Raw genomic sequence first — 14,518 nt, forward strand, 5'->3', positions numbered from 1 at the left:
GGAAGAGAGGGAAGGGAAGAAGGAAAGGGGGGGGGGGCGACCCCCCTCCCAATTCGGATTGGGCTTGGGGGGGGCCCTCCTTTGCTCCTTCTCCCTCCTTTCCACTAAGGCCCAATAAGGCCCATATACTTGCCGGGGGGTTCCGGTAACCTCCCGAAACTCTGGTATAGTCCCAATCTCATCCGGAACCTTTCCGGTGTCCAAATATATCCATCCAATACATCAATCTTTATGTCTCGACCATTTCGAGACTCCTCGTCATGTCCGTGATCACATCTGGGACTCCAAACAAACTTCGGTACATCAAAACTTATAAACTCATAATAAAACTGTCATCGTAATGTTAAGCGTGCGGACCCTACGGGTTCGAGAACTATGTAAACATGACCTAGAACTATTCTCGGTCAATAACCAATAGTGGAACCTGGATGTTCATATTGGTTCCTACATATTCTACGAAGATCTTTATCGGTCAAACCGCATAACAACATACGTTGTTCCCTTTGTCATCGGTATGTTACTTGCCCGAGATTCGATCGTCGGTATCCAATACCTAGTTCAATCTCGTTACCGGCAATTCTCTTTACTCGTTCCGTAATACATCATTTCATAACTAACTCATTAGTTACAATGCTTGCAAGGCTTAGGTGATGAGTATTACCGAGAAGGCCCAGAGATACCTCTCTGACAATCGGAGTGACAAAACCTAATCTCGAATTATGCCAACTCAACATGTACCTTTGGAGACACCTGTAGAGCACCTTTATAATCACCCAGTTACGTTGTGACATTTGGTAGCACACAAAGTGTTCCTCCGGTAAACGGGAGTTGCACAATCTCATAGTTGCAGGAACTTTGTATAAGTCATGAAGAAAGCAATAGCAACATACTAAACGATCAAGTGCTAAGCAAACAGAATGGGTCAAGTCAATCACATCATTCTCCTAATGATGTGATCCCATTAATCAAATGAAAACACATGCCTATGGTTAGGAAACATAACCATCTTTGATCAATGAGCTAGTCAAGTAGAGGCATACTAGTGACACTATGTTTGTCTATGTATTCACACATGTATCATGTTTCCGGTTAATACAATTCTAGCATGAATAATAAAAATTTATCATGATATGAGGAAATAAATAATAACTTTATTATTGCCTCTAGGGCATATTTCCTTCACCCGCCCAATCACTTTGGTAAGTCTTCAAGGTAGACTCCCGAACCTTCACAGACTTCGTTCACCGGCAATCCACAATGACTCTTGGATGCTCAGAACGTGATGCCTAACCGGCTGGAGGACTCACAGTCCTCAAGTGGAATAAGTCTTCAGATCACGCGGACAGAAGGACTTAAGTGATGCCAAACACTCTTTGGGCTCTGGGTGGTTTGGGCTTTGTCCTCGCAAGGATTCTCTCTCTCAAAGGCTTCAGAGGTGGGTTGCTCTCAAACGACAAAAGTCGTATCTAACTCTAAGCAGCCACCAATTTATGGTGTAGGGGGTGGGCTATTTATAGCCACGGGCAACCCGACCCGATTTGTCCGAAATGACCCTGGGTCACTAAGGAACTGACATGTGTCACAACGGTCAGATTTCAAACACACGCGACAGCTTGACTTGGGCTACAAGTAAAGCTGACTTATCCGACTCTGGATAAGATTTGCTCTCATTGTCTTCGCTCGAAGACATAGGATTTGGTTGAGCATCACTTTAGTCATTCTAACTTTGTTCACTTGGACCCCACTTAATAGTGCGGTGATTCCTATGACTCAACAACGAAGAAAAGAAACAACAAAACAGCTAAGTCTTTGCGCTCCATAGTCTTCATACATGTATTCTCATGTCATAGTCTTCAACGTGATTAGCTTCATAGACCACCATTGTCTTCAATGTCTTCACACATTTTTAGGGGTCATCTCCGATAGGTAAACCGAATCAATGAGGGACTACTACCTGTGTTATCCTGCAATTCTCACAAGCACATTAGTCCCTCAACCAGGTTTGTCGTCAATACTCCAAAACCAACTAGGGGTGGCACTAGATGCACTTACACATGGGTTCCGTACTGTGGGTACAGTACCTACCTCTGCAGAGTGTATTTAATCTATCGATAGCTGCGTCCTCGGTCATGAGCATAAGTTCGTAGTAGGGTACACTATCGAGTCTTATTTGAAATGGAGGATAAACCTGAAATAATTAAGTTGATTAATGTGGTTGTGATCGCCGTAAGGATCACGGGCCAGTTGTTGGTCGGGTTGTGATCGCCGTAAGTATCACGGGCCATGTAGTGGTCGGTTTGTGATCGCTGTAAGGATCACGGGCCAGTTGTTGGTCGGGTTGTGATCGCCTTAAGGATCACGGGCCAGGTATTGGTCGGGTTGTGATCGCCGTAAGGATCACCAGTTTGTCTCTGTTGGTGATCAGGAAATGAGGTGATCACCGTTGGTAAGAGAGTCCGAGGGATTCAGTGCACAAGTTTGGTGGCATTGCATGAGTAATATGTTGCATTTAAAGAACCATGGTAGAACATGAGATGGTTACAGTTAACATGCTAAGTCTGCATTGGATATGATTGGTAGTTTATTTTCAGTATAGTTTCATGATGCCATGCCATGCTTTGATGGATATGATTAAGATGATATGCTATGTTTTGCTGTTGCCATGTTAGAAATAAATTTGATATACCATGTTGTTGCCATGCTAGTGGATGCCATGATGTTAGTTGATTTATGTCTTCGGTTGATATTATGCCATGCTTAGTTTCTCATATGAGCTAGGTTGTTGCATTCGCTTGGTTCTTGCTTTGTCTTCTACCTGTTTGGATGCTATGTATTTAGTTGTCTTGCAAGTACACTCAATGTACTGACCTGGCGTGTCATCCCAGTTTTGTAGGTCGTTCACTTGTTCCGTCGTGCTAGGCCGTAATCTTGCCAGTCATATGCTGCCAAGACTTCCGCCGCCATTTTAATAGACTTCCGCTGCCTTGTAAATAGCCTTAGGGCTATGCTAGAAGATTATATTCATCACTGATGTAATCATATACACATGTATTTGATGAATAATCTTTTACCTGGAATGCTGTATCATGGACCTGTTGTGTGTCAGGTGTTATCTTGGGCTGACGTGCGAAGGCCCCCTGCTCCATGCGGATCGGGGTGCCACAGAGACCGAAAAGACTAGGGTTTCTGGCAGTGGCTATGTAAAATGAACTCGGTGGCGCCGGATGAATCAAATTGGTGGGGCCGAGTTTGACTTTAGGTTTGGGACATATGTGGATATGAGAAAGTGGTTGAGGGCCTTGGAGCATATCACTAAGCATTTTGAGCAAGCAAGCCATTAAGCAACACGTCGTCCCCTTTTAATAGTATTGGCTTTCCTATAGACTCAATGTGACCTTGGATCACTAAAGTGGAAAATGTAGAGTCTTGGACTTTGAAGGTTGAGCCAATCTTTTGTCCTTAGCATTTTGAGGGGTCCACAATATTTATCCGTGCCATGCCAATCATTGAACTTTCCTGAAATATTTATCTTGAAATAGCATTAGTTCAATGAGCTATATGTTGTAAACCATTACCAAAACCACCCAGGGATAGTTGCACTTTCAATCTCCCCCTTTTTGGTAATTGATGACAACATATAAATCAAAGCTTCGATAAGAGATAATAAGATTGAAATACATCGTCGCTTTGAGAAGTATGTAACAAGCAAGAGCTCCCCCTAAATTTGTGCATTATTTAAAAATTTGCTTTGGACTGCAAATGCACAATGTGTTAGGATCATGGGTTACTCTTCCATGTCACATACATCTTGGTGGAGCGCTCAAAATGATAATAATTGAAAACATGCACTCATCACCAAGCAAAGTGAATGATCATAAATAGATATGAAGGATAATATCATTCAAGCACACATTAAGGGTAGCATTTGATCAAACACATGATCATCCAAGTATCTCACATAAGACATAGTGTATATAGCAAACACACAACACTACAAAAAAATACACTCCGTGATGATACGTGTTTGTCATAGTAGGTCGCGTTTTTTGTCATGCATGTACATCCATGACAAATTTATGACAGAATCAAGATAGTCATACCTGTGATGTCGTAGAAGTGTTCCATGAAATTACCAAAATTATCATCACGGAAGTGTCCACTTCCATGACGATAAATCGCGCGTCACAGAAGTGCTTTCGTCAAGGGTGACCGACATGTGGCATCCACCGTAATGGAACACCGTTAAGCTATCGGGTCAGGTTTTGGATCCGATAACCCATTAACAGCCCCGACCAATGGGAAATTTCCACGTGTAAAATTCTTATTGGCCGGACGAAACACGTGTCAGCTTGTTAGTGGGTCAGATAGGCGCCTATGATATGTCGACATGTGCCATGGCCCACCACTGGCCCATTTATCTTACAAAGCCGGCCCGTTTGACTTGGTCAAAAGTTAACGGGCTGGCCCATGAAAAGCCTATTAACAGTCTCTTCGCAAATAGCCCATTTTACGCCCATTAGGCACTAAAGGAAATCGGCCCAACAACGTCATGTGGCCCGTCGAATATAACACCAGCCCATTTCACTTTTGGCCCATGTATAACCCACGACGTCTTTCGGCCCATATGAGGCCTTCATATCTTTCGGCCCTTTACAGGCCCACGGTGACTCTAGCCCATAATGAACAGTAATTTTCTTTGTACCCGTTAACGGCCGTGATTTACATGGGCCGTTTCCAGCCCGTGTTAGCTTTCGGCCTATTGACGGCCCATACGTTCTTGGGCTCCTTTTCGGCCCTCGATTACTTCCGGCCTGTTACTGGCCTGTTCCCCTAATGGGCCAAATTTGGCCCATGGCAAGAGTTGGCCCGTTACTGGCATGTTCCCCAAATGGGCCAAATTCGGCCCATGGCTAGAGTCAGCCCGTTACTGGCCTGTTACCCTAATGGGCCAAATTCGGCCCATGACAAGAGTTGGCCCGTTTCTGGCCAGCCCGTCCTATATTCTGGCCCATTAACGACCCGTTATGCCTGTGACAGAATTAAGTTTTCGCAGTCCTACGGCCTGTTAACGGCCCGTTACCGTGCTGGGCCGATACCAATTACGCCCGATTACGGCCCATGTAGACCCATTTATCCGACGGCCCGAGGCCCATTTATCGATGGCCCGAGGCTCACCTATTATAGGCCCATTTATCGACGGCCCGTAGGAGACCCATGGATCCTACGGCCCGTATATGGCCCATGGGTAGTTGCGGCCACTATAAAACCAGGGAAAAAGAAGACTAGGAAATAAATAAGGCCCAAACTAACGCTAGGCTATTAAGGCGATTACACAGATTACATCCACTCAGCATCAAAATCGCCACCAGTGCAAATATAGGGAACACCCTACACTATACAAAAATGGCTTGCTGTTTTCTTCAGCCGGTGGCTGCACGTTAAGAATAAATTTTGTATCACACCAAAGCAAATTACAACTATATAACAAAAGGAAGGTTGGCATAAAACTTAACAGTCTAGCAGATAAATGCACCACCAGAAGTTCAGAAGCTCGGTTCATTTGACCTGACTGTTACGTTTTCATGTTGTATTGTCCGATGGAACACCATAACCCTCGCCTTCATTTCCCCTAGGCTCCTGAACAACATAGCAAATGTCTGATAGTCTTGTTTCAAAACCATGCATATCTTGACGACATTGAGCAATGTTTCTCCTTGTTTCACAAAGGGCATCTGTTAGGGAATGGACTTGTGTCTGGAGCGCAGATACAACATTGCTTTGAGCTTGCTTATCTTGATCATGAGGCAGTTTGGATGATATTGCCTTAACAACCAACCCGGTATTATGCAGGAACATGCTTTTGGCACTGTTAGTGGACAGGTACTGACCCACTGCAGCAAGAGCTGACATTGCGGTTATAGTTGCCTCGCCACCTTCAGAAGGTGGCGGTTCCACCATTTGTTCCATAGCTCGCTGAAAAGTTGAGGTTTTACATTAGTAGTACCAGACCAGAAGATATTAAGGAGGCAGCAAAACGAAACAAAATAGCTTTGGTCTATATACAGAACTTATTCTGGTGAACCCATGTAAAATATTAGTTGTATTTTATTGCAAAGTACATAATAAAACTAGGTTCCAAACATATGACCATGTACCATCGCTAATGTATTGTCTATTTCTTCACATTGTATTGAGGGCTAAGGATAAAGAGACGAAGTTTATAATACGGTAAGCATAATATGACATCATTCATATCACAAAACAACTGAGAACAAACAAACAGGCAATTGTAACGTTGTGTGGGCAAGTCCAGCACGGAACTAGATTACGGGTCAAGATCAAAGGAACATCACTCCTCCCTTTTAAACCTTGTAAGGTGCAATGATTCCCTAAGACAATTGTGTATAAAATTGAAAAGAGTAATAGACATTGGCTGCAAACCATGCAGTTCAAGGCACAAGTCAGAGTAAGTAGTAGTTAAAAGGCATGAGGATTAAGGACTTACAACAGCGGCTTTGACTGGTGTAGTCATGCCCTTCTTCTTGCTGGTGTGACAGTCCTTGAAGATTTCCACAGCATTTGGTTCAGGTACTTTTTGGTCCTTGCGGGCTTTCCTCTGCATTTCGAACAAGTCAATATAGATCTGATAATATGGTACAACGAAAAGAGTGAAACATCAGCTAATTACAAGAGCCTCGCAGTGTGCAATATAGCTACGAGATCCTATCGTCTGTTGGAATTTCACTTTCATACGGTTGGCCTTGTTCTTTGAACAGTTACCTACAAGAAGATAGATTTGTGTGGCACATGCGTCAATAGGACTTCAACATGTGATCTGATCACATATATATAATGTACCTGATACCTCGGATCAGACCAGTGTTTAACAAGGCCCCTCCAGTCTTCATCCGATATATTTTCCACTGGAGATGTTTGGGAAAGTTCACTGTTAGCCTTGCCTTCAAAGTGAGTTTTCCTCAAGTTATACCGATACTGTCGCAGAGCAGACTTGAAAACATGGGTGCAAGCTTGTCTAGTTGCATCATCTTGGCTATCCAACTTGAACCTCATCTGTTGAAAATTATGGGAGTCTCATTATCAGCAACCTATAAAGTATGGGACAGAGCAAGACGATATTACTAGTTTCCATACACAACCATACTTACAGATAAATGGTCGAGGAAGGTGTTGAACTGGGTTTCGTATTTGTCATTCCTGTACTGAATCCATGTTGGGAGGATACGTACATGACACCTAATGGCAACCGCTGCCTCTGATACTAACTTGGCTGACTCTGTAGCATCACGTGGCCTTTTTAAACCTAGCTCAAAACGGATCTCCATTCTTCCTCCTCTAGATTTAGTTAACCTACTAGCATTATCCCTGATGTTTGTTTCCTCTTACGCCTAGGTGCTAGTCCAACAACAAACATAGGAAGTGTTAGTGTACATCAAACTGTGAGACTACATATAAAGAAGCATGCAACTGTAACTTGACTCCAGCAACTACCTTCTTGCTGTTGAAGCTCACAAGGTTCATCTGATATTGGCAACTCATCTTGTGTCAAGAGTGCTTGGGAAGTAGTGTCAGGTGGCAAGGGAGCTTGGGAACGTGCTGCTAGCTCAGTTGATGCACGAGTATGTCGTGCAGCTGGTAGTACTGTGGTAGGTGTTGCAAGAACTAGGGTTGTCTCTGCTTGTTTGGTGGTAGCTATTTGTTTCTGTTTGGCTTTTTTTGCAGTTCGTGTAGCATGGGATGCCGTGTTTGTAGAATTTTCCACTAGACTTTCACCTTCTACTGCACCATCAGTACCAGCAGAATCTGCAGGATTCATCTGCTTCTCATTCCCTGCCATTCTCTGTTTCTTCCTCTTTCTATGTGCCATGTTAAGTCAAGCCAACAAGAAAAACGAATAAAATTTAGTTCTTCAGAACAAATTGGTGCGCGATGCAGACGAATAAAACTTTGATGTTAGACAACCACATGATAGGAGGATGTAATATGTATGAAAAATAGGACGGAAGATATAACCAGAACTATGATGTGTAAACTAAGAAGAAGACATTTCACCAAATTAGAAGCAATGCAATGGAAGGTAGACACCATATGAAAGATGCTACAAATATCGCTCTGCCAAGTTAACAGTGTCTTAGCATAAATGGCGTTTAAACAAATGTGAAGCAGTACAAGAAATAAATCATATGCAAGATGCAAACAACATCACACTACCATGTTAGAGGTCTCTCGTCATTAGTGTCATTGTATATTCACAGCATTGCATATTCACAGCTTATGATGTGTAAACTAAGGAGAAGGCATTTCAACAAATTAGAAGCAATGAAAGCTAGACACCATATTAAAGATGCAAGTAATATCACTCTACCAAGTTAAAACTGTCTCGTCATAAGTGCCATTTCAATAAATTAGTAGTACAAGCTAGAAAAGAATGTGAGATGTAACCTATATCACACTCCTAAGTCAAACGTGTCTTATGATAAGTGATTGTTGCAGGTTACACAACAGTTGTAATTTGATGTAAGAACATGGTGTGATAGACAGATATTGTATGTTCTAGAAACAGGAACACGTGTCTTATTCAAGTATAATGTGTAAAGTAAGCAGATGGAATTCAACAAAATTAGAAGCAATACAAGCTAGACATCACACATAACATGCAACCACATATAACAGTGCCAAGTTAGAGGGAGCACCAGTGATGCTGCACTAGGGGAGACGTGCTCATCATAAACACAGCTTTGTTGAGTGTCTATGCATGTGTTGTCTTGGAAATCATCTTGGGGGTGTGGAGGAGTAGAAACTGTAGAGGCCCTCCGTTTGGAAGGAGCACCTTTATCCGCTGCCTTGCTAACTTCCTTCTGCTTTATTGATTTTGAATTGTCAAGTAAAACCGACAAGAAAAAGCAATAAAATTCTCTCTTCAGAACTCATTCATGCATGATACTGACAATCACTACTTTGATGTAAGGCAAACACATGATACCAGGATGGAATATGTACGAAAAACAGGACGACATGGCATGTTCACAACTGTTTGTGTAAACTAAGCAGAAACCATTCCAGCAAATAAGAAGCAATGCAAGCTAGACACCACATGAAAGATGCAACCAATGGCCCTGTTTGGATACTCTAACACAGTTAGAGTTAGAGTTATTTTTAACCCACTCTAACCCAAATAAACACCTCTCCACCGGGATAGTTGGGTTAGATGAAACTAACCCACTCTAACCCTCCCTGTTTGGATTCTTTTGGGTTATTTGAGCCCCCAACTAACCCAAACTAGCTCTAACCCCATGATCCAAACAGGGCCAATATGACTGCCAAGTTAAAAGTGTCCCATCATAAATGGAATTTCAACAAATTAGAAGCAGCGCATGCTATAAATCATATGAAAGATGCAACTAATATCGCACTGCATATACTAAAGGTGTCTCGTCATATTGATTGATGCGGGATACAAAAAAACAATAGTTTTATGTAAGGACATGCTTAATAGACAGATGTACTATGTACTAAATACAGGAAGGCATGTCACATTAACAGGTATAATGTCACATTTACAGGAGTATAAGCTAAGCAGACTAGCACATGCAGTTTAACCAGATTGGAAGAATTACAATCTAGACACCATATGCAACATGCAACCACATATCACGCTTTCCAAGTTAGAGCAAGCACCTGCAATGCTAGTGTAGGCGAAATGATGTAATCAACTACAGAGCTACGTTCACTATCTTCATCTAGCATTTCTTTTTCTTGAGAATCATGTCGGGAGGCTGACGCTGCATTGTTTAAATGAGGAGTAGTCCCCTTGCCTGCCTGCCTCGTCATAAGTGATTGATGAGGGATCCACAAGAACATTAGTTTGATGTAAGAACATGGTTAATACACAAATGTACTAGTATGTACCAAAAACAGAAAGGCATGTCATATTCAAAGGTATAATGTGTAAGCTAAGCAGATGCAATTTAACCAAATTGGAAGCAATACAAGCTAGACATCCGGCTGGAGTGGTGAACATGATCATCTAGGACCTGAGAGCCTGGTGGGAGGCGGGCTGCTTCGCCACCTTCGCAACTTTTTAGTTGACTTCCAGGTGATGCCTATCTTTGCTGGGCTTGTCACTGGCTCGGCCAGTGCCCTGACTAGCTATTTGTCTTCTGGTGCTCACGGGATGGTGGTTCATGTAAAAAATATCTTTCCTTATCTTAATAAAGACCGACTTCGGCCTTTCGAATACAAGCTAGACACCAACATGCAACTACATATGACACCACGAAGTTAAAGCAAGCACCTGGGATGGTGGTTCATTGCGAGCGAGGTCATCAACTATAGAGCTACGTTTACCGTCTCCATCTGCTGACACTGCACCCTTTATAGCGTTGTAACGTGTCTTGCCTATCCGTATACCAAGCTGGAGCGACTTCTCTCTTTTCTTTGCTGCTTCTCTTTCGGCAGGAGAGTCTGAAATACCCTTGCATAAAAACACAATAGTGATAGTATGGGTGAAGTGTGTGCAGAACTAGTGCACTGTAAAAGTAGTAGATAGCAGGTGGCTTAAAAATAAATGACAGGAGACATATGATAGCTCTACAACATTGCATGGCAAACAAAATTAGATTCTACTCCGTATGATTTTGTAATATATGAGCACAGGAAATGCAGGTACTCCTCCAGCACACCACCACATGTGGTCATATCTAAGATAACAGTCGACTGAAAATAAATAGGTCAGTCAATTTTTTTAATGAACCGTATGATCTATAAGGAATGGGCAGATGGCCTTCGTCTACCTCCCGCTAGTCACTGTTGACGATCTTTCACGAACCGCCAGCGACCACCGGCCCAGACCCGTGCCTCCTCCGCCCCGCCCTCCCATCGACCTCACATCACCGCCGTGCTTGGCAGCGCCCCCAAGCCATCCCTTTAATCCCGGCCGACCTCCAAATCAGGCGCCACTAGCTCTAGGCCGCACACGCCCCTAAGATAAACACCAAGGCGCTGCTTCCCCGGCGTAATAGTCGTACTAGCGCATGTTAAGCCGGGGAATGCTTCCGTTAATTGGGAATCAACTGGCTAGAAATTGAAATTCAGGGGGGCGACGGACCTCTAGGTAAGGTGAAATAGTATATGAGGAGAAACCTTGTGCATCGCGAGTTACTAGGAAAATCTAGTATCAAGAAGAAGCGGTCAACTAGTGTCTTCTGTGGGATGAATACCGTGCAAGCAGAGACGTAAGATTTGCACGAATAAGGGAAGAGGAGTACCTTCTTCAGTTGCCGGTGTGGTCACCTCCACATGTCGCGCCGATCTTCTTCTTTTTACCGGGGAAACCGATGTTCTGGAGGGTGCAGGCTTGGACGAACCCATGGCCAAATTGTTTACTGTGTTGCCGTGGCTGTATGTCGGCGGAGGGGAAGCAGATCCGAGGCGGCGAAGGATGGCGTAGCAGGAACAACTCCGGTGTGGTGGAGGGTGGCGAAGTTGGAGCGGCAGCGGTGAGGCGCAGGACGGCGTGGTTGGACTGGCTCGGGTACAGACGGCTCGGCCTCGGCTTCAACTACTAGCCGTGGAGGGCGTTGCGGTTGAGGTTGCGGTGGACGACGACGTCGGGGTATCGGCTCCGGCGTGATGGAGGAGGGCGGCGGTTGATGAGTGGGATGGGGTGGCGGACGGAGGACGCCGGGGTTTCGCGGCTGGTGGAGAGTTAGTTTTGGCGCCCACGGAGTACGAATGGGGAATCGAACGGGTGGGGGGGGGGAACCATGTTTCGGTCTGGGACGCGCTTGTTTTTGGATTTTTTGAACAGAGGATGGGACGCGCTTGCTTGAAATTTGGGGAAAGTACAAACTTTGCCCCCCTCTTAAATTTCGGACCTACCGCGGGTCGGGGGTAGGATGGTAATCCCAGGTGTCCCAAATAGTGGGCGGGAGCGATTTCGGCCGCGCGCATGTGTGCTTAAGCGACCATTGTGTATGAATGTTTCTCGGAGGCGGTTGCGTGGTGTCTAGAAGAAGCTACAAACCTACCCCGGTTTAGACCTTTGGACGTCGGGCCGGTAGGTTTCACAGGTCGGAGTTATTAGAAAAGTAATTTCCTTGTACTACCAAACATTGGTCTCACGCGGTTTCGGGCGAGTAGAGGCTCTTTTGGCGCTTCGTTCGAAATTTTGAAACACAAGCATTCATATTTAGAGTACTCTTGAACTATGAGGATTGACCTAAATAGACAATGTTATATTTGACCTTGTATGTTTGAAAACCTCATTAAATTATCTGCTTCCTTTTGAATTTTGACACTTGAAAATCCTATAACTACGATTATTTTGGAATGGAGGAGCTAAATTTGAATCTATTTTGTACACGACTACATATGCTATTATGTACAAAATCAGAGCAAAGATTGGTACCCCCATAGTTTAGGTATGGTTTACAAATGCCATGATATCAAATTCAAATAATTGAATGGACTTCATGTTGAATTTGATTTTTTAAACCACCTTAGGTTGAATTCAAATGAATACTAGTTCATAGGTAGCTATTTATAAATGTCCATTGTGTAACTTTCGTATGTATAATGTGCTTTACACACACAACATGAACTATACTCACGTTTATATTCGATTGCTAAAGCGATGCATTGTCTGGAGTTCAAAATACTAACTATGTGGATCAATTGCGTCGAATAATAACATAGACATGCTCAAATTCGATAGAATCTAGATGTCTGATGGATCAATGACCGCTCCTTACGCGAATTGCAAATATCATGATCCCATCCTAATATTTGGATACAATTTATATCTTTAATCAATCTGTAGAGTAGTCTTTTATGTGTAGTTTCACTCTCCATCGGTGGTCTCTCACACATGCTCACACACTCTCTCCCGAGGTGTCTTTCTCGCACACATTCTCTAGATATAACCCTCCCTCCCTCTTGTAACCATTTACAACTATTTTCACTAACCTTTATCACAAGCACTCTTCCTCTCGCAAACATACACACGCACAATCCTCATTGACCCTTTCTATATACATGGACCTACCTACGTGTCTCATGTACGCACATTATCTTTACGCCTGTCTCTCACGCATTATCTCACACCTCTCTTCCTAATCGGCGAGTATGATTCTAGCAGAGCATTCTGTAGGATGCCCCTTAAAGTTAGGTTGGATGAATAGTAATATCAGAGATAGAGGGGTTACCTGAGTCCGAGAACCTAGGGTTACAAATCCTAGCCTACTTTGTCAGTGGACACAGAGTCCTTCACAATTCTGCTATCTTTGTCTTGTACGACTAGTCATCCATGGGTCTTCCTAAATGTGTCATGGGCCGACCAATGTGGTGCAGGACGGAACCGAACAAAGGGCCTCACCTCGACCCACCGGACCTCACGCGGTGACAAGCCCTCTGCCCCCACGTCTCATTATCTTCTCACACCCACACATACCAACACAAACACCACACACACAGAAAAATTCTCCTGGTGCCTCTATTCCCTCCCCCCTTGCATATACACACTCAAGGGAATGGAATCTCTTGTCGTGACGTCATATTCGTCTCTCTCTCTCTCTAGACCACCCTCATTTCTCGTGCTATCTCTCCCCCCCATCGGCCCCTCTATCCATGCCTCTCTCAAATACGTAATACACACACATACCTCTCTAGGCCCCGCCGAATGCATCAACTACACATTCACACATGTTACATCACGTACCCCATTGATCTAAAAAGCCCTCTCTTCACGTTTATTTCACATACAACATTCCTTTTGAATAAAGTGTGGCCAAAAAATTATTTTAGAGTTTCTACATATATACAACATTACAAAGTTATATGGAGGAGTACGAATGCTAATTTGCATTGCATTGTGCCCACAATGATATTTATTCCGCACTGTGAATTTGTATATTTTTATACTATATACAAAGTTAGTCATAATAAAGAGAAACGAAGAGCATCTCTCTCTCCATCACATACCCCCCTATACGGCCCTTTCACGTATGCACACAAAACTATCTCCATGTCCTCTAAAAGTAAGCCCCAGAAAATTCACGCGTGTTTCATCTTTCTCTCACGATATATGCAATGACGATCATTGTATTTGAAGTGAAAGCACGATACATACATTGGACTTCATAATCCACTCATTACAGTCACTGTTTACGTTTAGTGGTTATTATACAGTCATGGGCTCACCGTCAACTTTGTATTTGCTCATGACATGACTACTTGACCAGTTGAACGCTCCACGTGGCACCTAATCTAGTGTTGCATCACATTATCTCACTAACATCGTGCCCACCTATCGACTTGTATCTACTCTACATCTACACTATTATAAAATACTTAAAATACACTCTTATAAAAAACAGAGTTGGTGATGATAGTGTGCCTGCCATCCTGCAATATAGGCCGTCCGATTTATATCTGACGGATAGGAAAGAAACTATGGCAGTTTTGCAAAAAGGTACCCACACACCTCTCCTCATTTGCAAAT

Source organism: Triticum dicoccoides, chromosome 3B (assembly GCF_002162155.2).
Source record: "Triticum dicoccoides isolate Atlit2015 ecotype Zavitan chromosome 3B, WEW_v2.0, whole genome shotgun sequence".
Taxonomy (NCBI): domain Eukaryota; kingdom Viridiplantae; phylum Streptophyta; class Magnoliopsida; order Poales; family Poaceae; genus Triticum; species Triticum dicoccoides.